The sequence below is a fragment of the Lutra lutra genome, chromosome 2 (assembly GCF_902655055.1).
Source record: "Lutra lutra chromosome 2, mLutLut1.2, whole genome shotgun sequence".
NCBI classification, from domain to species: domain Eukaryota; kingdom Metazoa; phylum Chordata; class Mammalia; order Carnivora; family Mustelidae; genus Lutra; species Lutra lutra.
Genome location: NC_062279.1, coordinates 5,915,587 through 5,940,879, shown reverse-complemented (window position 1 = coordinate 5,940,879; position 25,293 = coordinate 5,915,587). Strand labels below are relative to the sequence as shown.

Here is a 25,293-nt window from a genome sequence, read left to right as displayed (position 1 = left end):
GGCCTTATGGGACACCGTGGCTTCCTTCTTCTCCAGCTCCGCATATTGGGGAGCTGTTGGCTCTGTTGGCATCTGCTGGCACTGTTGACTCTTTGATACATACTTGCACTGTTTTTCTGCCACAAGTGTAATCTGACCCCGCTCACTGCTCAGGGTACCTAGTCTGTCTCATGTCCCCACAGTCATTGCAGGAATGACCGGCTCCTCTCCACTGTGGTCCCATCCCATCACTTAGCTCTCAGTGCACCACTGGTGTTGTACTTTTAACCCCTTCCTGATGGTAGAGAGAAGTAGCTATTTGGATTGTTTCCTAATTGCTCTTTGTTTCAGATTTTTCTGCATTAGGTCTACTTGGACAGAGTGACTGTCCCATTGTCTGAACAAACCCCTGCACTCTGGCAGTGAGTGGTCTTCAACCTAAAGCCACTTCTCTCTGCTCATGCATGAGATTGCTGCCCACATGTCTACCAGTCATGCCAGGTCTGTGTGGACCTTATGGTACAGGGTTTTATCTTGACTTTGCTACTATATATATATATATATATATATATATATATATATATATTATATATTTTCTGATTGATGGGGAGGACCAAAATAAGATAGGAATGCTATGTCTTACTAGAAACAAATATGAATTCTAGTGAGAGTTTCAGAAAACTCCTTTGGTTAGTGTGAATGATTTGAGTCTATTGCTGTTCCTAATATTAATTTCAGGCATGTCGTTTCCATATTAGATGATGAATTCATAAAGGAAAACAAAAGCATACACCTTCTCCTTGCTAGTGACAAAGCATTGTCAGATCATGTGTAGCTTACATCTGTATGATAATTTCAGGAGCACATTAGTCATCTTTGAGATATTGAGCATTCAAATGACATTTTGTAAATATTTTTGAGCTGCTAAAGTTTCAAGGATGTGTGAGGTTTAGAGCTACACTACCAGCCAGAGCTGCGACTAGTGAAAACACACTCCAGGTGTGACATGTTTAGGAGAGAAGCGGTATATCTGAAGTTATACCAAGTGGATGAAAACATCATGCTGTTCAGGAAATGGTCACCTTGTGTGTGCCTGTGTGCGTGGATGGGCATAGTACATCATTTCCATTATAGTCTTATTAAAGCAACTATAAAATCTCAACGAGCTGCATGAAGAAGAAATCTTTTTTTTTTCTTGGTGAGTATTCTTTGGCCCGATCTTTGCCTACCACACTGTTCTTGCCTTATGCCATCTGTTTTGGAAGAGCTCTTGCTTTTTATAAGGATTTTCATGAGTTCTTCCAAAAATTTTCCTGTTTTTGCCTATGCTCGTGTTCAAGGGCTAAATTTAACCTTCATCAATACTAATTAAAGGAGGTGCTTTCATCAATAGGCACTGTAAACTTTCTCACAATTATGCTTGTGGAAAGCACTTCTCCTCTAGACACACGGTGCGTGTTGCAGCTTGGCTGGGAGTCTGCGTGTCTGCCCAGGGGTCTCTGTGTCCTTGGATGTCTACCTTTAAAAGCACTGAAAAAGTTTTCAAGTCCTTTGCTTTTCCATTGGAGGATAATTTTAGATTGAATTAGAGCAGAAGTTGGCAGAATAATGGGCTCTACCATATGTCCATTGTAGCACTGCTGAGTTCCTCTACCTGCGGTGGCCTGGAGTTTGCAATGTGGTGATTTTTGTATCCAGTCATGATTTCCTTGTCAGTAGAGGGTTATGTTGGGGGACCTCTGACCGCTTGTCAGGACTAATGTATTTGATATCACTTTACATTTTGGACTGTATGTAAAGGCTTCTTTTTATAGGCAGGGCAGACATAGTGTCCTTTCATGGCATCACTGGGAGTCTCTAGAATCCCTCCTCCCCCAAGGCCTTCAGAGGGGCTGTCGTTTTCCTGCGATAACATTGATCGTCACGTAAAGTAGTTTGTGTTAGTCTGCTCCTATCTGTCTGCCGTGATAAAAGCACCATAGACTAGGTGGCTTCTACAAGAGACATATATTTCTCACAGTTCTGGAGACTAGGAAGTCCAAGCCCAAGGCCTGTTACTTTCTTTGTCTCATTTCACTGAAGGCCATCTTCTCGCTGTGTCTTCCCATGGCAGGAGGGGTGAGGGAGCTCTCTGGGGTTACCTTCTGTGCGGGCACTAACCCCACTCTTGAAGATTGCACCCAAAGATCTGATCCTCTCTCAGAGGCCCCCACTCCTGATAAACGCACACTGGGAGTTAGGTTTTAATATAGGAATTTAGTCTATAGTGTTGTTTTTTTGTGAGTAATAAGGGTTTAATATTTTAACTACGGTTAGATTAACACCCCCTTTCAGTATAATACTGAAATGCTTAGTGGCATACAACGAAGAATGACAGTGTTTGAGTTCTCAAGTGAAGGCAGTGCTCTAGAGTACATGGTGCCCATAATGGGCACTCCATTCAGCATTGGTCTTCACATTTGCTGGCGTGCAAGAGGAAACCCCGCTGACCTCACAGAAGGGCTGGTTTGTTTCTTGTTGTGCACAGCCTGAGGCAGACAGGTGGGCGCAGGAATCTCCACCTCCTTAGTCAGAGCTCCTGGCCACTTTCCTTTTATGATGCTGTCATGGAATACCAAAGTCCTCCCACATCACAGTAGACTGGATGGGGACAGAGACCTGGGGCCATCAGGATACAGAGCACATCACTTCCACCCATCTCCTGCCGGAGCAGAGTCTGGTGACGTGTTCACAGGAGTGGCACAGGAAGCAGGCACAGGAAATGGGGACTGGTGATGCGTGAGGTCCCTGCTGTGCTCTTGTTATGGGCTGAAAATGTTCCCCCCAAATTCCTGGGCTGAAGCCCTCACCCCCAGTAACTCCACATGGAGATAGACCTTCAGGAGGTACCTAAGGTTTAAGTGAGGTCACTACGGTGGGCCTCATCCTGTCTGGCTGCTGTCTTCCTGAGGAGAAGAAAAGATTAGGACACAGAAAGCTTGGAGGAAGGACCAGGAGAGGATACAGGGGGACCACACCTATTCGCAAGCCGAGAAGATGACCTCAGGACCAGCCGTACCTGCCGATACCGTTACTTTGGATGTCCATCCTTTACAAGTATGAGAAAACAGATTTCTTGCTGTGTAAGCCCCTCAGTGTATGGTATTTTTGTTTGACAGCCTTATCAATCCAATACAATTCTGTAAGAGCAATAACTTAAAATTTATAAATTAATTTGGAAAGAATTGACAGATTTATCCTATTGATTTCTTGCCACGTAGGGATTGATTCTTCATTTATTTAAACCTCTTCTAGGACCTTGTCTGTGGTTCTCTAGTTTTCTTGATACAGTCAAGCATGTATTTTAAAGTTTGATTTTCTTGGCAGTATTTGTCAAGTTGTTGTGTGTGTGTGTGTGAACAGGCTGTTTTTCAATATGTTTTTCCTGATTATTATTTCTGGTATAAAGGGAAGCTATTGATTTTTAAAAATAATATTTGGCAACCTGTATATCCCACTGAGCTCCTCGTATTAGTTCAAGTACATTTCCATTTTGTCTTTCTTGAACGCTGCAAGTAAATAATCCTTTCTATTTCTACGGCAGATGATCTGATATAATGCAAATGCATTCAGTACAGATTTCCTGTATTTGCTCTAAATGCAGCTGAGCGAAAGAATGCTGTGAGGTTTCCCTTTACACCTATCAATTTCTCCTTTTGTGAAAAAGCCAGTATTTGTGTTCTTTATCTCTACGGTGTATTCTTGGAGGATACATGTTTCTGTTCCATCTTCATGGTGGATTATACCCCCTCATAGGAAATCCCTCTTTAATTTTATTTGACTTTTAAATTCTGTCTTGTTCTTATTAATACAGTAATCCTTCTCTTCTTGAAGTTATCATGGCTTAACATAACTTATGGATGTTTTATGTTAGCTTTTGTCATGTGTTTTGGTTGGGTGGTGGTATCACTTATTGTGGAAGGTAAATAATTCAATCTGAGAGTATTCTCCTTGAAAGAGAAGTTTTTCCCGTTTTGTCCATAGTCCTTAGCCTGATAGTTATTTTATTTCTGTCATCATTCGGCACTTTGTTATTCTCTCCTTTGTTCCTTTTATTATATCTCATCACTATGCATTTCCTCTGCCTATAATATAAAGACTATATATTCCATTTGTAGTGGGCTGAGTTTTGTGCCTCTGCCCCTCCCTCAAATTCACAGGTTGAAGCCCTAGCCCACTCCCCCATGCCAATGTGGCTGTGTTGGAGTAAGGAAATAATTAAGGTTAAATGAGGTTATAAGGGTGGGGCCCTGATCTGAAAGGTTTAGTGTCCTTGTAAGAAGACACACTGTGGAATGCACACTTTCTTTCTGAGGTCTGCACTGAGAGGCCCTGCCAGGACACAGAGGGAAGGCAGCCTCTGTAAACCAAGAGGACGTCCCTCCCCAGAACTGAATTGGCAGAACCCTGATGTTGGATTTTCTAGTCTTCAGAGCTATGAGAAGATGAATTTCTGTTATTGAAGCCACCCCATGTACAGTACTTTGTTCTTGTAGCCTGAGCAGATGAACCCACTATTTTTTTTTTTTTTTTTAAGATTTATTCATCTATTGACAGAGAGAGATCACAAGCAGGCAGAGAGGCAGGCAGAGAGAGAGGAGGAAGCAGGCTCCCCGCCAAGCAGAGAGCCGATGCGGGGCTCGATCCCAGGACCCTGAGATCATGACCCGAGCCGAAGGCAGCGGCTTAACCCACTGAGCCACCCAGGCGCCCTGAACCCACTATTTTTTATATGAACTTCAGTTATACTTACCAATTTCGAAAACATTTTTGAGACTGTGTTTGTAATGTCAGTATCAGAAATAAAAACAAACTCTACTGACACTCTCATTAAATACAAGGAAATTGTTACCCTTATTTCTTTTAAACTAGTACCAGTTTTTAGTGATTATACCGAAATCTTAGATGAGTATTCTTATTTTGGATAATGTATCTTACCTGTTGATGAATGATCTCAGTAAAGTCATAGGATATGACATCAGTGTACAGAAATCTGTTGAATTTGGATTCATCACAATGAAGCAGCAGAAAGAGAAATTAAGAAATCAAACCCTTAGAATTGCACCAAAATCAGTAAGATACCTAGGAATAAACCTAGCCAAAGAGGAGGAAGACTTGTACTCTGAGAACTGTAAAACACTGATGAAAGAGATGGAAGACAACACAAAAAATTGGAAAGACATTCCATGCTGCTTATGATCTGAAGAACAATACTGTTAAAATGTCTATAGTACCCAAAGCAATCTACTCATTTAACCCCATCAAAATACTAGCAGTAGGGACGCCTGCGTGGCTCAGTTGGTTAAGCAGCTGCCTTCGGCTCAGGTCATGATCCCAGCGTCCTGGGATCGAGTCCCACATCAGGCTCCTTGTTCTGTGGGGAGCCTGCTTCTCCCTCTGCCTCTGCCTGCCACTCTGTCTGCCTGTGCTCTCTCTCTCTCTCTCTGACAAATAAATTAAAAAAAAAAATACTAGCAGTATTTTTCAGAGAATTAGAACAAACATTCACACACAGGCACATGCATACGCACACGTGCACACCAATGCACACGCACAACAGGATATTATTCAGCCATAAAAAAGAGCTAAATATTGCTATTTGCAATGCTGTAGATGGAACTAAAGAGTGTAATGCTGAGTGAAGTAAGTCAAAGACAAACACCATATGATTTCACTCATATGTGGAATTTAAGAAAGAAAAAAAAAAGCAAAGGAAAAAAAGACAAACCAAGAAACAGACTCTTCACTGTAGAGAACAAACTGATGGTCCCCAGAGGGGAGGAGGATGGAGGAGATGGGGCTTGAGAGTGCCCTTGTGATGAGCACCAGGCGACATAGGGAAGTGCTGAATCACTTTATTGTACACCCGAAATTAATACCAACACTATTTGCTGACTAGATTTAAATATATATATATATATATATATATATGACAGGTCAATATAGTAATGATATTTGCATAATTTTATAACTGTTAAAAATTATTCAGAAAAATGTAAGTTGTCATGATATTTTGCTACTCATCAATCCTTTTGTCGTTGAACTTAATGGCAAGACTTTGCCGAAACTGTTTATGGTTGTTTCTGTGATTTAGATTATGACAGTCAGGTGTGGCTTTGTCGTCTCAGGTTCGTAGAGGGGTGCTGACCAATGGCTGGTATGCAAAGTCCCCTCCCAGAGCAAGTCCAAGAATAGCACATTCTTACTGTCATATATCCCCCCGCATTGATGGTAGAAAGTTTATAAACAACTGGAAAAGGGGGGGAGGGGAGGTTGACTCTGAGGCCACAGCCTCTGCCCCAGTGACAAGGAGCAATAAGTAGACATGTGTCTGGTTAATTCTTTTCTAGTTAGAACGCTCCTGTACCTTCTCTTCTTGGGGTTGCTTGCATGGTTTAGTGCAGGGTAGCCTACAGCGCTTCTGGAGGCCACTGACAAAGGAATGTGAAAAGTTTGTTTCTCAGCCTTCCTCTTGCCTCTAAAACATGATTGCAATTACTTAGCTCAATTTTTGGCACAATATTGGCCCTCAATAAATTTTTATCGAATGAATTTCTGAATATAGAATTGTAAGTCATAAACTTTTCATGATTCTGGAAGGTTATCTGATGTTGGGGAGAAGAAATCTTAGTTCAATCTAAGTTTTCTTTCTGACTCATTAATTTTTTTCATTTCATGTCTGTAAGATTCTTTCCTTTGCCTTTAAGAGTTAAATTTTCACCTGATGGAATCTAGATGTTGAATTCTTCTTTACATACAGTTTTTGCCTTAAAAAAAAATGCTGCTTTCCAGTATGGCAAATATGCGTTTGGTGCTACTCTGTGTTTTTCAAGGAACACAACTTAGAGGCAATATCATGTCAGTTATACCCACATTTTCTTTCAGATAACGTTTAACTCTTTTTCCATTCTTGAAAACCAGGAAGTTTTTCCAGCTTGTCATCTACTACCCTAATTCAATTTTCTGCAGTGTTGCTTCTGTTCATCACTATTCTAATGCTGGCTCAATTTCTAGGCTCAAACTTTTTCTTCTATTAAATACAAACCATTTTTTATTTCATCTGACTCACCTTTAATTTGTGTCTGTCCCTTAGCCATATTTCCTTGAGTCTGTGCTCTAACAATTTAATATTTCATAGATCATTTTCAACAAAAATTTTGCTTTCTCTTGGAAGTAGAAAGTATGTCCTTCTGAAATGTCTGGTTTCTGCAGTGAAACTATTTCCTGCCCCTTCCTGAGCTATGTTCTCTTCCTTTTGTTTTAGAAGCTTTTATTAGACTATTTTTTCCTGTTTATTTATATTGATGTCATGTAAATTTTATCCATGTCTGCTACTTACCTATTAAGAGAGTGGATCAATTCTTATGGCATCTGTTTTCTTACTTTATGTTCTTGGTGACTTACCTTTTGGCTTCAAACATGTGTTTACAGCTACCAGTAGGAGAAACTCAGTCTAGTCCTGGGCATTTCAAGGTCTACTGAGCTCCTAGACGTTGATGGGGAATGAAAGAGGATAAACTGTTTATGTCATGTTCCTTGTGATTAGACGATTAAGTGAGGCATCATCTTCTCCATCATTAAATTAGAATGTGGTTATGAAAACTACTTAGATCCCTACGTTGAATACCTCATTAGACTAATTAGTGCAAAAAGAGCTACATGAATTTAGGATAGGATGTACAGAAAGAGAATTTATTTGGAAGAAATTGCCCTGTGATTATTCAGGGTCATGCTTCAGTGTGAATGTTAACACAGTGGAATGACCTTTATGATAAATAATTAGAAATACTGGGCACAGCTTCCCAGAATACAGACCATCCGCAAGTCAAGAAAGTATGGTCCTGGCTTAAACTGAATAATATTTCGGTATCATTATTCTTTTTTATTTATCAAGAAGAAAAGATGTCTGGAATATTATAATTTTATGGCATAAGGAAGGAAGAATTTGCATAGATTTCTATCTGTATCTGTATCTCTGTCTACAGCTATATCTATATTTAAAGATAGGCTGACATAGTACTGGGAGTTTTGTAACTTCTTAACTCAACTTTCTGTAACTTCATATTAAAGAGTATTGCTGGATAAAATAGAGAACCATCATTTAAATTTGAATTGCATATAAACAATGGATTTTTTATTATAGGTATGTCCTATATATTGCATGAGATATACTTAGACTTAAGAAAAATCATTATTCATCTGATATTAAAATTAAACTGTTTATCCTATATTTTTATTTGCTAAGTATATAAACCCTATATTATTATTTTAAAAATCATCCATTCAAAGCACAGTTTTTGAAATATTGCATTTCATTAACAACGAGATTTTTTCCAAAACCCATTTTGAAATTAGAAAAAGGGATTGAACTTGGAATGAAAGCAAGATTTCATGAGTGGTCAGTAATCTCCTATGATGGCATTCTCAGATGTATTTTACGAGAAAGAGATAAAGATTGTATTAAAGTTTGTATTCATCAAGACTAATCTCCACCTGTTCTTGTGTTCTTTGAAAAATTTAAGCATTCTTGGTGATCTTTAAAGCCTCTATTGATGCATTCAACAGCATTTATCGAGGCCCACTGGGTACCAGTTATTGTGTTAGCTGCATAGGATAGGACTACAGACCATTCCCTTTCCTCAGTCTCAGGGAACTATTAGTCTGGAAGGGAAGAGAGATGTGGACATCGATAGTGAATAATATGGTTAAACATTCACACAGTAGGAAGAGAGCAGCAAAGCAGAGACAGGAAGGAGTAATGGAAACTTTGACCACAGAACAGTGCACGACATGTATTTTGTGGATAATGAGACTGGGAGAACTGAGAGAGAAAATAAAACGTAAGAAGCCATGAGGTGAACAACATGTGTGAGGAGTCCTGTGCTTTTTAGCCAAGGTGGGAGCAGGGGGTGTGAGGTGTGAGGCAGGGATGCTGCTGTCAAGGATTTGCCTTGGATTCAGATGGAGAGGGAGGCAGGCTGTGATGTTGGAAGACAGAGCACCGGGCTGGGGGATTTTGGGTTTCATGCTGCAGGTTGATGTGGAGGCTTTGGTGTTTTAAATATGAAATGTCATAACCAGTGTGTTTCAAACACTTGACTCTGCCTAATGTAGTGCACAGATGGACTGATTAGAAGGGACCATGAATGGAGACAGATTTTGGCAAGGGCTTACACTAGAAGCCAACCGTGTGACCAAAGCAGTGGGAGTGGGCATGGAGATAAGGCAGTTTGGCAAGAGGGTTGGAGTGGGAGGATGTATTGATCTACTGGACTTCAGGACATGGTGGAATCTAGATTTTTGGCTTGGATTGTTAGGGAAGTGACAGGTTTACTGCACCACAGTCTAGGGGGTCCACAGACATTGTCTATTATGTGAGTAGTAGCCCCTGGAGTTTGAAGAATCCGACCTATGCAGCTGTGTGTGTAGTGGCCCTGACTTTGAATGGCACAATTCATAATAAGGAAGATAAGAGGAAGAAGAGGTTTGGCACAAGGTGATAAATTCAGGCTTTCTATCTTACAGCCTGTGTCAATCATGCAAGGAAAATATATCTTCAGACTTGGCATTTGATGCTTTAGCAAACTGTGTGTGTGGTCTTTTGATAGGTCTACATAACATTGTCCAAGTCACAGATAGATACATGTGTCTGAATAGAAGAAAAAAAATTCAGCAATTATCAGCATATATGCACAGAATGGCAAATGTGGGTCTACATAGCCTTTGTATCTTCTGTGTCCATGGAAGATGTCACTAGTCCACTCATAGTCCTTCTCTCTAAACCCATGGTTAATCGTAGAATCATTCTTAACTCAGGATTCTAGGAAGCCACAGTCAAATTCAGTACCTGATATGTAGGTGCTGGAAAATGGGTCTGGTTAAGATTGCCTGGGAGGAGATCCTTGAGTACCAAGAGAAGAATGTTCAGAAAATAATCTAGATCAACTTCACTATTGAGAGGCAAGCAGCAGCTAACCTGACCTTGAAGGAGCATGAGAAGGAATTATCACAAATTTAGGAGGAATATTATAAGTGAATGTGCAGTGGAAACCAAACCAAGAGAAAGTCTCGAAGGGGAGACTGGTTTTCAGTGCTAAAAGGAGCAGGAATATTGATAGTGATTAATCGACCTTGATTCATATTGAAATGAGGAATTTCAGAGAATGACTTCAGAAAACTAGTGTGGCAAATGATGGGCTACAGGGAAGAATTAGAGGTTACAGTGTGAAGACAGTGGTGTGATGCTTCTTTATAGAAGCTTGGCTGTTGGAGCTCATAGTAGGTCTTAAAAATAAGTGGTAAACAATTGAAAATTTTATAGAGAAGGGGGAGGAACAGATGGGAAAGGAACATTTAAAGATACAAATTAAGGGGAATTAATTGATGAAGTAAGTATTTGTAAATAATGGAATCAAGTACAAGTGTAGTCACGGTGAAGGAGTGGGAACTCAAATAGGTGAAGAGAGGAAAAGGAGAGAAACTCTGTACTCAGAGTCCTGAGTAATCATGGATGTTTGTTTGTAGGAATGCAGGGGTCACGAGGTGTCTTAAAATTTATTTATTTTAATCTCATTGTTTAGAGTGGGTTTAGATGAATAGGATTGAGGGGAAGGTACAGAGATTTCCCATATACCCCTGTCCCCCACACATGCACAGCAACCCCCCGACCCATGACCGACATCCTTCATTATAGTGGTACGTTTGCCATAGTTGATGAACCTACACGACACTCATCACCCAGAGTCCGTGGCTTGTGTTGGGTTCACTGTTGGTGGCACACTTAGTGGGTTTGGACACATGTATAATGACATACTTCCATCATCAGAGCGTCATGCATCATGGTTTTCATGGCCCCAAGTGTTCTCTGTGCCCCACCTGTTCATCCTCCCTACCCCGTCCCACCCCAGCAACCACGGTCTCTTTATTGCCTCCATAGTTGGCCTTCGTCAGAATGGCGTAGAGTTGGAATCACAGTATGTAGCCTTTTCAGACTAACTTCTTTAAGGATCTTTATTTTAGCTTCTTATTTTTGGGTGTGGTACCCTGTCATCTTATGAAGTCATACCCGTGTTTACCTTGTGAGCGGAGTGGTCAGTGGGGTCTGGAAGTGGGTCGTGAAGACCGGAAGCCCACTGACTTCTGTGGCATGAAGAGCTTTCTCAGAAAGAAGACTTTCTCCAGGGGGTCGAGAGCTTAGCTGAGATTTGGGGCCCTGAATTTTCAATTGACACGATTTCACTCAGATTGGTGTTTTATTCTCTAGAAATCTTTCCTGGATACTTTAAACCAGGACAGATCCCTTCTTATCCTCACCTCCCTTTTAACTTTTTCTTGGACTGTCTAAAGAGATCAGCTTGGTCTACTTGCATTAATTAAGTTGTGCTCCTATTTTACAATTGGACTATGAAGTTAGACTATGAGGTCTTTGTCCCCCAGGAGCTTAGAAACTACAGAACAGAAGAAAGAGGGGGACAAAGGAGGAAATTAACTACAGAGATACATAGCAGAGTGGCTGAGAGCTCAGGTGGAGGGAACGGGGGGATGTTCTGGACTCTTGGGTCTGGCAGTTAGTTACGAGTTTGGTGGCTTGGGAAAGGTTATGTGTTCTTTCTGTGCCTCCAAATTCCTGTAGAAAAGGATAGCAATGCATGCAGGTTTATGAAGATGATATATTCACACACACATGCATCTATGCATCTGTTTGTAAGGCACTTAGAGAAAGATCTCCATAAAAGTTAATTAATATTATTAATATTATTATATGGGGCTTAAAAAATTGATACCACTTGCCAGTTAATTCCATATGAGTGTTGAGTTGGAAAAGCAAGCAGACATGAACTCTGAGGTTTTACATCTGGGTGGTTTTGAAGCTGTGGTTTGGGAAGAACTGAGAGGAAGTTCTAGAGTGACAGCAAGCCCCACACGTGAATGGGAAGCTGGGGACCCCTGGGCCAGCAGTAAGGGGTAGACTCATGCCCACAGCAACAGCGATAGGCAAAGGAGCCTCGTTTTGGGGCCAGTTCCCCAAGTCCTGCTTCCGTCCAGGTGATACACAAGGGTCAGGTGGCATGATGGTCTGTTACAGGAGAGACAAAGCTCTTCAGGAAGCCAAAGCTCTTACCATAGGCGGTAGCCATGCTCGCTCTTCTCTCTGATGGAGAGAAGGTCTCTGCCTTCACTAAGCAGGCATTTCCAAAATGATGCCATGGAGCAGAGGACCCTCAGTCCGTCACATTACAGCTTCACAGCCATGCAAGGGACCCTCAGAGAACTGTCTGCCCCTGTGGAGGCAACAAGATCAGGTGATGGGAAAGAAATGACAGAGCTAGAGGTCAGCTGGAGTTCATGTTCCCATGTAAAATCGTGGGTCTCCAGATAGAGGAGTTGGAACTAGAGTAATCATTTGAGATTGTTGCTCTCTTGTACTTCCTCCTATTTTAATTTTAGTTTCAGAATCATGAAACCTGAAGGTCCCATTTTTCCAAGACAACCTCATTTGAGCTAAATTTACCAGAAACCCCTTCCTATTTTTTGCGCTAAGTACAAAATCAAAATCTTCTCAGTAAATTTTCTGTATACTGGTTTATGATAATCCATCTTCAAAAGCAGTGTATTTTTAAGTTTCTCATTACTTCATATTCTCCCATCCAACTGTACCGGCTAACTGTTTTCTGTAAAATAGAATTTACTGTCCATCTTATGGCTGTCTTTGTCAGCATATTATGGGGAGTAGTTATTACTCAACAACGTACTCACAATTCTGTGATGTGAATATTAAGCAATTCTTTTAAAGTAATGCATTTCTCCATTTTTTAAGAACTTGCAAGGATAATATTCACATGGCTTCAGGAGTTTAAAACAATTAGATTATCATCTGATATGAGAAGACTATGGTAACATTCTAAAACATACTTATAACTGACTCTTTAGAATTCCACCGAGTAGAACTCTTTATAAAGTAAATTCCTAGGACAGGGCAGAGGAAGATAAAGGCTCTACAAAGCCATTTTCAAATTCTGTGCTACTGTGTCTATAAGACAACAATTAATCCCCAGTAAGACGAGGAAAGGAAAAACCATCCCTGCTTAGGACGAGTAAATTATCATGATTCTTCAACCCAGCCTAGGTTGGTCCCTTGTAGCTCTTGATGACAGCGAAGTGTGTGATTATATATCTGAGACCATGGCAAGACAGTTAGTTCTTGGCCTTAACATCACAAGATGATCCCTATTCTAAGTAATTCATTTATATGAAAAAAAATCCCATCATTAGTGACCCAGGGACGTGAATCACGAATATGACACACCTCTGTCTACTGCTGTTGCTGTTGGCACGAGCTTGTCCCTCACTGCTCACCCAGGAGTCCCCAGCCTCCCACCACTACCTGTGACACTGTCAGGAGCTAGCTGGTTTGTCTACCAGTTCCTCACAATTCTTCACACACAACTTAAAAATCACCCAGATTTGAAGCCTTGGGGCTAATGTTTGCTTCCTTTTCCATCTCAACCATCATATGCAATTAATTGACAAGTAATATCAATTTTATTAAGCTCATATAATAATAATAATAATGAACATTTGTGGAGATCTTTCTACTTATAAGTGCTTCACAAATACGTGCATATAATGCATCTTTGTGAGCACATATATAATCCTCCTAAACCTGCATGCATTGCTATCCTTGTTCTACAGAAAGTTGGAGCACAGAACACGCATAAACTTGCTATAATTTATGAGCGAGAATGGTGTGTTCTTTGGGTATTTCTGTGGGTATTTTTAAGAGATTAAATTGTCCTTTTAACAGATTAAATTGTCTTTTATTCCTTGTGTGATAATTTTTTCAGCCAGACTGGGTTTTGAATTTTATCAAATGCTTCATCTGCAGCTATCAAAGTGACTAGGTGACAATCAAATGACCTTAAAAAATCTGAGGAAGTAATTTTTTCTGTCAAATTAACTGAGCAAATTTGGTTAGATTGACATTATTTCCTCAGTAGAAGAATTTACTGGTGAAGATACCTGAGCCCGAGTTTTGTTTTTGAAATATTTGTAACTACAAATTTCTTTTTAGATGTTATAACCACCAAATTTTCTATTTTGATGTCTTACTTCCAAAGTGGAGCTTTTATGGAATCTAGTTAGTTCAAGTTACTTTTCAAAATTCTAAGTGTAAAGTTGTTTATGATATAATTGCCCTATTTTTTATGATTCTATTACTTTGAGTCATACTCTTTCATTTCTGATATTGTATTTTGGTTTTTCCCACTATTCTTTGAAATCATCCTGCTTGCTATTTGCCAGGTCTTATACTTGGTTTGTATTTCCCAAGGACCAACTTTTTCAACTAATTTTCTTGTGAGATGCTCCAAAGTTTCATTTTTTCCTCCAGCTGACATATTCATCATGTCTTTTAGTTCAATATCTGCATGATATATGGATCCACTTATATCATCATTTTTGTTGTCTGGTTGGTGTCATGCCCTTTTCTCTAGGCATGCTTACTCATTTTTATTGAATGAGAAAGGTTTTGTAAATAATGTAGAGGATCCCTGCAGGATTTGCGCTCTTCTCTGCCAGAGAGAAAGAATGGATCAAAATGAGGAGCTGGACCCAAGGGGGGGGGGGGGGCTGCCATTTTGGTAAGAGTAGCCTGTTTCTGACTCTCCCTGCTATGTCCTCACAGGCAGGGCTCCTCCTTGAGCTGAAGCCTGGTATAATTGTAGGTTTTCTCCTGAGCTTGAATTTTTGTGGGCTCCAAATTATAGAAACTGGAAAAACCCTCCTTGCTTGTCAGAGGCTGACTCCTTACCATTTTAGCCTTCCTCCCATGCAGCTTCAAATACAGTAGATGTCAAAATACGTACCTGAGGAAGGAACCGTGCTTCTCTAGTCCCTGCAGCACATTCATGTTGATCTTTCTAGCCCTGGAAGATGGCCAGAGCCTCAACTGGTTTCTCAAGTCTGCAACAGTGGCTTTGGATTCTTACCTTTTGCTTTGCACCTGAAGCTGGCAGATATGCCTGAAAAATAGGACTATGCAATATGAGCGAGCATCTAAAGGCTTCTAGATCTCATTTTCAGTATTTCTCTTATGCCTTTAAATAGGGACATATATTATATGATTTTATACTGACGCTGGATTTGCCATAATCCACTCCATTCTTCCCAAAAGCAAGCATGCATTGTATTACAATGTATCTCCTGGTTTTATTGTTACTGTTATTGTTAAGATTTAATTGTTAATTTGGTTGAGGACATTTGCTAATGTTTATGAGTGAAAATCTGCTCTTGGGTCCTCATCAGATATTAACAGTAAGATTTTCTGACCCATAACAAATTAACAGTCAGAATTATTCCTTTTTCTTTGGTCTGTAAATATTTGGCTTTATTTCTTCCGTGAAGCTTTGGAAGAATTCACTGATGAAGACCTTTTTTGTATAGTTTTTTTTTTTTTTAGACGTTTGTCACTTTTTAATACACAGAAAATATTTCACTGGAGAACTTTTATTATTTTTCTATTTTTTTTCAAAGAATTTTATTTATTTGACAGAGAGAGACACAGTGAGAGAGGGAACACAAGCGGGGGAGTGGAGAGGGAGAAGCAGGCTTCCTGCCCAGCAGAGAGCCCCAATATGGGGCTCGATCCTGGGACGCTGGGTTCATAACCTGAGCCTCAGGCAGATGCTTAATGACTGAGCCACCCAGGAGCCCTCATTAGAGCATCTAATGTTTGGTTACTTGTGTTCTTCTAAAACAGTGGTTGTCAATTTCCCCCATATGTTTTATTTATCAACAAAGAGTTGTTCCTAAATGTTTTTACAAAAGGTTATTATGTACCTGGAGTGTTTGTGGCATTGGAACTTTGTACCTTCCATTTGTATTCTTACCGCTCTTACTAAGAGGTTATTTTATCAATTAGTTTTTCAGGAATCAATCATTGAGCATAAAGCCTTTCTCAACTCTTTCTCGTCTATGTCATTAAACCTCGCTCTTTATTATTTCCTACCTTCTACTTGTTTGGGTTTGTTCTTTCTCATTGGTCTTCAGTCTTTCCTCACTCAGGTTTTCGGGCATACATTACTCCCAATTTGTAGCTTTCCCTGCATCCCACAGCAGGACTCATTGTCACGATCATTTCCTAATATTTTCACATTCCCATTTATGTTGCTTCTTTGACAAAGTTTTTTTTTCTTAATGTGCATTTCTATATTTCAAAATACTTGAGATGTTTTAAGTTACTTTTTAAATATTTTCTAATTTCAATTGATTAAAGAGCACCGCCTGTATCATGAGAGTCCTTTGAGATTTTGTGAATTTGCTTTTAGTTCCTACATAACGGCACTTCCTTTCTTTCTTTTTTTTTTTTTAAAGATTTATTTATTTATTCGACAGAGAGAAATCACAAGTAAGCAGAGAGGCAGGCAGAGAGAGAGGAGGAAGCAGGCTCCCTGCTGAGCAGAGAGCCCGATTCGGGGCTCGATCCCAGGATCCTGAGATCATGACCTGAGCCGAAGGCAGCGGCTTAACCACTGAGCCACCCAGGCGCCCCCCTACATAACGGCACTTCCAGTTAATGTTTTCTGTGCATCCAAGACACGTGTATACCGTAACTATTAGAGGCAGTATTTTATATGTTGCTTGAGACAGATTTATTATGTGTTTCAAGTCATCTGGTACCTTACTGATTGTCTCCTGTTCTATCAGTTACTGTGGAGATGTATATAAAAAAAAATTGCAGATTTTAAATTTCACTTTCTATATGTCAAATTTACATTATTATGTGTAAACAATTAGGAATTTTTTTAAAATTTTAGAATCACTCCATTTGTTATTATGAAATACCTCAATCACCAGTGTTGTTTCTGCCATATCTGCTTTGTCTTCTGTCATATAGCTTATCATCTGCCTTAGTCTGCTTGGGATGCCATAAAAATTGTTGACTGAGTCGTTTAAACACAGAAATTTATTTTCTCACAGTTCTGGAGGTCAGGAAGTTCCAGATCAAGGTGCTAGCTGATTTCATTTATGGTAAGAACCTTCGTTCTGACTTGCATTGTCTACCTTCTCACTCTGTCTTCACAGGGCAGAGGGAGAGAGCTCTGGTGCCTCTTCTTAGAAGGACAACTAATCCTATCAGATCAGGGCTTCACCCTATGGCCTCCTTTAACCTTAATTACTTCTTTACTCCAAATATAGCCACACTGCAGATTAGGGGCTTCAGTACATGAATTTGAGGGGGACATAATTCAGTCGTGAGCACCATTTTTTTTTCTTTCCACTATTTCTTCCTTCCCCCACCCACCCACCCACCTCCTCTCTGGGAACCATCAGTTTGTTCTCTACAGTTTAGAGTCTCTTTCTTGGTTGTATCTCTTTGTCTTTTTTCTATTTGCTTGTTTGTTTTGTTTCTTAAATTCAACATACAGACAAAATCATATGTTATTTGTCTTTTTTTTACTTACTTTAGTTAACATTCTACTCTAGCTCCATCCATGTCATTGCAAATGGCAAGATTTCATTCTTTTTATGGCCGAGTCATATTCCATTGTGTGTAATATCTTTTTATCCATACATCAGGCAATGGGGACTTGCTCTGCTTTCATATTTGCTACAAACATTGGGGTGCATGTATCCCTTTGAATTAGTGTGTGGTTTTTTTTGGCCAATACCCAGTCGTGTGGTTACCAGATCATAGGGTAGTTCTCTTCTTAATGTTTTGAGGTCAGTATGGTCAATCTTCTATACCATCATTTTTTAAATTATTGTTTTATGATCTAAATTTCCATCCTGTTTTTAATTTTCTGTATCCTTTTAAATTATGTATTTCAGCATAGTTGGGATTTGTTTCTAAAATTCTTTTACTCTTTGTCTTTTAATTAGAATAGAGAGATTAGGTTTATTTTGAGTGATATATTTCAATTTCTAATGTCATTCTATTATTTTCCTATTTACCAAATCTTTCTATATTTTCTTTCTTCTCTTTTTTCTTCTTTTGGAGTAATAAAAAACAGCTTTGCGCAGTGGCAGTATCGTAGCCAATGAGGTTTATCCGAGGCGCGATTATTGCTAATTGGAGTAATAAAATATTTTTAATCCATTTAATCTTCTTCAGTAATTGTAATGACTGAGTCATGTCCCTTGGTTAAAATTTAATATTGAAGTCCTAACCCCCAAAATGACTGTTTGGAGATAAAGACTTTAAGGAGGTAGTTAAGGTAAGTTGAGGGCATAAAGGGGGACTTACTTTGATAGGATCAGTGTCCTCATAAGAAGAGAAAGAGACACCAGAACCTTTTCTCTGAGGACACAGAAGGAACACAGCTTATTACAAAACAGGTAGACGGTTCTCATCAGACCCCAGCCCTGCCCAGCCTTGGTATTGAGGCTTCCAGCCTCTAGAACTGTAGAAAACAAATTTATGTTGTTTGAGGCCTCCCAGGCTGCAGTATTATCTTGTCACGTCAGCTTGAACAGATGGAGGGAGTAAAGAACTGTTTGTTTATCATTTCAGTGGTTACCCTGCAGATTACATCATTCAGCCTTGCCTTACATAATAGAAACGTGACCTTTTGCCATTCCTGGACAAATAAAGATGCCTTAAGTGTTTGTTATATATTTAAATTTTACATTTATTTAGAATTCATCATTACTATTATTTTCATTTTTGTGTTATACTCAATATTATTTAGGTTCATCACGTGGTTTCCTTTTATCATTGCTCATGCAATCCTCTGTATTCGTTCTGGAAGTTTGTTTCCATGGAAACTGGTGTCCAGTGTTTCATTTAAGAGGTGTCTGGTGATGCTGTGTGATTGTTCTTTGTTTCAAATTATTTTCCCCCTTATTTTGTCAAATAGTTTTGCTTGACATACCTTTTTTTTTGGTAGGACAATTATTTTCTTCCAGAAGTTGAATATGTCATTTCATTGAATTCTGGTTTCCATCATTTCTGTTAAGAAATCAGCTATAAACCTCATTGTTCCTTTTTTTTTTTTTTTTGAGGCAATAAAGAATCTGAATTCTTTAGATTATTTCTTTTTCTTCAGATTTCAGCAGTTTTACTATAATATTTCTTGGTGAGAATTTCTTTTTTTTTCCTTTTTTTTTTTTCCCTGGTGGTCCTAAATCTGAGAGATTCCATGTTTTTCTTCAGTTTGGGGAAAACTTTCAGTGATCTTTTTAAAGAATGCCTTTGTCCTGTTTCTCTCTTCTGCTGAGATTCCAGTGAATACATAGATGTTACAGCATTTTGTCAAGTCCAGTAGAACTCAAAATTTTCTTTATTTCCATCTTTTTCCCCCCTCATGTTGAAGGATCTGGATATTGACTATTGACCATTATTAATTCTCTGTGTGTTTAATCTACCATTTAACACAATAAGTCAATTATTAATTTCAATTCTTATTCAATTCTGTAATTCCCACTATCTTTTGTTCTCTGGAATTTATAAAATTCCAGATGACCAGAATTCATGATTTCATTCATTTTTCTGATGATATTAATCACCACTATTTTAAGTAGAAGTAAATATCCTAACTCCAGACACTGAGTCTGTTTCTAATATGTCATTTTTCCCTGGTACTGCATCCTGGCATGCCTGGTGATTTCAGGTTAATTGTTGAATATTGTGTGTGAAAAATTGGGAGACCGTGGATACTGCTAACTTGATTTTCTTCAGCTTTTTTAAAGCAGATATAGAGAAACCATCTTTATCTAATAATTGGATTAATTGAAGTACGATTTCAGTGTTCCAGTGGTTGTCCTCCCATTGTCTTTCAGGGGCCCCACTAGACCACACAAGCAGCTCTTGTCAATTGTAGTTGTAATTCCAGGTGACAAAATCCTAAGGTCATCTGACTTGATGGATTACTTTTTTTTCTCTTAACAACTTTATTGAGGTATTATCTGCATGCAGTAAACCACAAACCATTTTAAGTGTACAATTCAGTGATTTTTTTTTTAGTAAACTTACTGTGCTGTGCAGCCATCACCGCAAGGTAATGTTAGAACATAGCCATCACACAGATGAGCCTCTCGTGCCTTTTAGCGCATATTCTCCATCCCAGTCCCTAGATCCCAGCAGCCATTAAATGTTCTATGTGCACTTACCTGCCTTTCTTTTCTTTTTCTTTTTTTCTTTTCTTCTCTTTTCTTTTTCTTCTTCTCCCCTCCCCTGCCCTCGTTTTCTTCTCCTCTCCTCTATTCTCTTCCTCTCCTCTCTTCTCCTTTCCTTTCCTTTTTCTTTCTTTTCTTTTCTGTCCTTTGTTTTCTTTTCTTTCAACATTTCATATCAATGGAGTCATAGAATATGTGGTTTTATTGTCTTGTTTCTTTCAGTTAGTAGTTTTCATTTACTATAGGGTTAGAGGTTCATCCATGCTATAGGATGTCTTCTTTTTTTTCCTTTATTACTGCCATATAGTCATCGATGGTCACATAGGACCACATTGTGTTTATTAGCTCATTAGCTGGTGGGCACTTTGTTCCCTCTTTGGGCTATTCTGTATAATGATGTGGTGAACATTTGTGCCTATGTCTTGTGTGGCACAGATTTTAACTTCTTGGGTAGATACCTAGGAGTAGAATTTCAGGATTGTAATTTTTCTAAAGTATTTTTAAAAGTGCCAAACTGTTTTCACAGTGGCTGAACCATTCGTATGTTCTCACTAGTTTTCAGTCTTTCTTGGATCATTTGACTTCTGGGACATCCCGTCTTAATTTGTGACAATTTTGGCCCTATCTCTTCATCACCTTGATGGGTCCTACTCAGGTTCTTAACCTCTAAAATTGGGAGTGCCATGTGCTTAGTTTTTAAAGCCTAGGACTGGATGAAATAACTGATTGTTAACAAAAGACAGAAATGAAAATAGGTCTAAAAACAATCTTTACCTACATGATTTCTAAATTTATATCCTTAGGTCAGATCTTCCTCCCAAATGAACATCCACATCCGACTGTCTGCTGGACATCTTTCCTTGGATTTACAACAGGTGTGTATAAATCAGCATGTCTACACCTGCATTCCTGATACCTGCTTACACTATGCCATCAAATTTCTACCCACCTTACATATTCTTCTCTTATCTAATAAATGCAAACTCCATCATTGCATTTGATCAGGCTCAATACTTTCCTTCCTAGTGCACATAGTCCGTGACTCACTGCTCGTTGTGCTGGTGCTACCCCGCCCCGAAACACATTCAGTAATCCGTCCTTACATCCTTTAGTCTACTCCAAGGAAAAATTATAACTAACCAGGATTATAACAGCAACATAACAGGGTTCCATGTTTCTCTTCTTGCCCACATAGTCTGTTTGGCCCACAAAAATCAAGGGGACCATTTTAAAATATAAATTAGATGTGTTTCAGAAACCTCCAAAAAAATCCTATCTCATTCACAATAAAATCAATGTATTGTACCAAGGTCATCAAAAATGAGCATTATCTATTAATAAAACTGTAATTATAGATAATATGCATAATTGTAGTATATTAATGGTTATAATAGGATTACAATTATAATTATTATAGTTATTATGGTTATAAATGTATAATGTGGCTTGCTATTTACCCCTGGTTCTTCTGCTACAATGTTCCTTGCCCATTTTGGGTACACTGTCTCCTACCATTAATTTACATTCCCAATAAATATCCCCATTTCTCCCTAAATTTCCTCCTCCCGTTTCCCCCAGATACCAGCGTGGCTTACCATCTGTTCTTGGAGGTTCTTGCTCAATGTCCCCTTATAGGAGAAGCCTTCCTTCCCTGAGCATCCTTTATGAAGTGGCAATGACATCCATCCCTCAGCAACTGCAGTATTTACTTTTTCTGATTCATTTTTCTCCATTTCACTAATTGGCTCATGGCATATTGCATATTCGTTTATTGTCTGTCTCCTTTGATTAAATGTAAGATACATGAGAGCAGGGGGAAGTGTCAGCTTTATTCACTGTTGTATCCTTGCTGCTTGAGTGTTTCCTGGCATAGCGGCTTCCTAATATGATTTTGTTGAATGAAAGAATAAGCAATAAGTTCTATCAGAACAAAGATAAAGATAGAGGACGCAAGTCAAAGCTGGCTAGGGCCGGTGCCCAGATGATTAGCGTAGAGGACATCTATTTTTTCTTGCCCAGTATCTATTTTGCTGCCTTTTAATACCAGCAGACTAATTTTTCTTTTGCTGCAAATCCTTCCCCCATCATAAAAACGCAGATGGCATGGCCAAGAAAGTTCACAGGCTCTCCCTTGTAGAGGTTTGGTGTCTGTTCCAAATCATACCAAGATCAGATGTTCTCCTGGAATTTCAATTTTGAGTGGGATGACAAGGTCTGAAAACTGGGGGAGCTTATTCACCCTGATGGTGGTTTCCAGTGTGTACCCCAAGAGCTCTTTGACTTTGTTTGACATTGCTGAATCCTAGAGTTTTTTCAGCCTTCCTTTGGTTCTCTTAGTTAGACCTATCCTGCCAGTTAGTATGCTTTTTTTACTTTTAGTCAGAGTTTGTTTCTACTGTTTTCAGTTCAAGTATCCCAAGAGATATTGGCAGATTGAAGGACACTGCGTTAAGCTCTCTCAGCTCATTTCCAGTGATTCCGGAAGATCTTTGGGGAGTGGATAAGTGGGCGGATCATTTGAATTTCATGACTCACCCATTTACTGATTCTTTCAACAAATACTTAGTGAAAATATATCATGTGCTCAAACGATGCTCTGCTTTGTGTATGGAAGGATGGTCCTTTTCCTTAAAAAATCTCAGCATCTGTTGGTGTATTACTATGTTCTCATCAAAGTCTGTGTGGGGCATAGTGGGGGTACTATACAAGACAAGAGTGGGTAAGTTTACCTGGACCCTGATGGGGTCAGGAATAGCCCATAGGGTTTCTAAGCCTTGTTGAGCCTAGAAAGGTTGAGTAGGCATTTGCAGGTAGACAAATAGGAAAGGGCTTTGTGTCCAGTGTGGCCATAAAGGCTTTTGAGAAAGGAGAAATTCCAGGCAGCATGTGGGCAGTGTGATAAATCTTTTGATCTTTGTTTATGTACATTTATAACTAAAAAGCATCGCTGAGAGTGATACCTCTTCACTAGCTTTTTCCCTGTGGAAGACGGGGATGGTATTTGAAGCTATCAGGAAAATGACTTTGAAATCACCCCTTTTCTCCCACCTTGGGTCCCACTGCCTGATGTAAAACGTGGGCAAAAACCTACGAAGGCATAAGGAGGAGAATTTAACTCTCATTAGTTTAATATTTGGACTATTCTAAGAAAAAAAGTTCTATTGTGTGAAATTCTCTCTCAACGGTGTTATTTGCGAGGGTGTTGGAAATGCAGGTACTCTAAGTAGCTTGGAGTACAAAGACCCAAAGCTCTGAGCATCAGGGGCTACTCACCCTCCCTTAGTTGAGTTCAGAAAAAGCAACTGCATCTGTAGTGACACAGTCAAAATAGAGGCCTAATATTATTGAACTTACTTTATTGTATAAATTCATATGATGAAACACAGGATTAACATTTAGAAACCATGTGGAAGGAATTAGGGAAGGAAGGTAGCTCCTGGTAAGAATGATAGTGCATCTAAGTCTGGGAGACTGGAAAAAAAAAAAAAAAAAACATTAAAAAAATTTTTTTTAAACATTCCACCATAAATTGTGTTTTTTTTTTAATTTTTTTTAATGATTTTAAAATTTAATTTTATTTTTTATAAATTTTTTTATTTTTTTTAATGATTTTAAAATTTATTTTTTATAAAATAAATTGTGGTTTTAAGGATCACACAAAACTATGTAAAGAGGAATGCCCAGAAATACATGGCATGAGTTTTGTAGTTTTTCCTTCATCAGGCATTTGGAGGAACTATAGTCAAGGAATTGGATGGGATAATTTTTAGTCGATTGCCTTGTTCCTTTTGGTGCCCACGTGTAAAGCCATTCTAGAAAAACAAGGAAAGAAACCCCCCCCCCCCCATGGTGAAAATAATACTTGGCTGTTTCTGTTTTCTGGCTTAGGAGGGACAGGTCAGTTCAGTCCATACATTTTCCTATGTTAAATATCTATGATATCCCCAATAAAATAAAAAAAAATAAAGAGGAGGAATTTTATCTGATCAAATGAGAAGATATAAAATCTATTTACAAACACCTGTATGTACGTATTTGCAATTTCCATTGGATTCTACAGCAAACATTCACAATAGCAGAGCCTTTCCAACCCCCTTCACAGTAAATTTGTAATTTCTGTGTGTGTGTGTGTGTGTGTGTGTGTGTGTGTGTGTGAGAGAGAGACAGAGAGAGAGAGAACATTTAAGTTATACTCTCTTAGCAAGTTTTAATTACATGACAGAGTGTTATTCACTGAGAGTCCCCATGTTTTACATTAGACCTTCAGACTTTATTCCACTTACAGCTGAAATTGTGTCTCCTTTTACTGACTCCTCCCAATTGCCACCAGCTCTGGCAATCAATTTTTTTTTTTTGAAAAATGCATTTTTAAAAAATTTTTAAAATATTTTTATGAACATATAATGTATTATTAGCCCCAGGGGTACAGGTCTGTGAATCATCAGGCTTACACACTTCACAGCACTCACCATAGCACATACCCTCCCCAATGTCCATAACCCCCACCACCCTCTCCTGACCCCCCTCCCCGCAGCAAACCTCCGTTTGTTTTGTGAGATTAAGAGTCTCCTATGGTTTGTCTCCCTCCCGATCCCATCTTGTTACATTTATTCTTCTCCTACCCCCAAACCCCTCACGTTGCATCTCCACTTCCTCATATCAGGGAGATCATATGATAGTTGTCTTTCTCTGATTGACTTATTTCGCTAAACATGATACCCTCTAGTTCTATCCATGTCGTCGTGAATGGCAAGTTTTCATTTCTTTTGATGGCTTCATAGTATTCCATTGTATATACATACCACATCTTCTTTATCCATTCATCTTCTGGCCACCAATTTTTTACTCTGTTTTTGTGAGTTTGGCTTTTGTTTTTGTTTAAGATTCCACTTGTAAGTGACACCAAGCAATATTTGTCTTTCTTTGTGTGTTTCATTTCACTGAGCATCATGCCCTCAAGGTCTTTATTGGAAGGTTCAGCGACATGCTGTGCACCTGCTACATGCCAGGCCTTATTCTAGATCCCAGAGACACAGGAGTGAAAGACTGTCACCACTGCAGCACAGTCCTTTCCTGGAACGGCTGCATTTTAGTGCCAGAGAGATTTATGAAACGATGGAGGAGAAGTGTCCTAAAAATCTACCAAATCTCAAAATCTAT

The 25,293-nt window shown here is 39.0% G+C and overlaps 1 long non-coding RNA gene and 1 pseudogene across 1 annotated transcript; both read left to right on the top strand.

Moving 5' to 3' along the window:
• Positions 1-333: 333 nt before the first annotated feature.
• On the top strand, positions 334-23,671 carry LOC125090718 (uncharacterized). The gene is made up of 3 exons (XR_007124455.1): positions 334-498; positions 20,937-21,008; positions 21,712-23,671. It is a non-coding gene; the product is annotated as an uncharacterized LOC125090718 (long non-coding RNA).
• LOC125094470 (uncharacterized) lies at positions 18,028-18,223 on the top strand (annotated as a pseudogene).
• Positions 23,672-25,293: the final 1,622 nt, after the last annotated feature.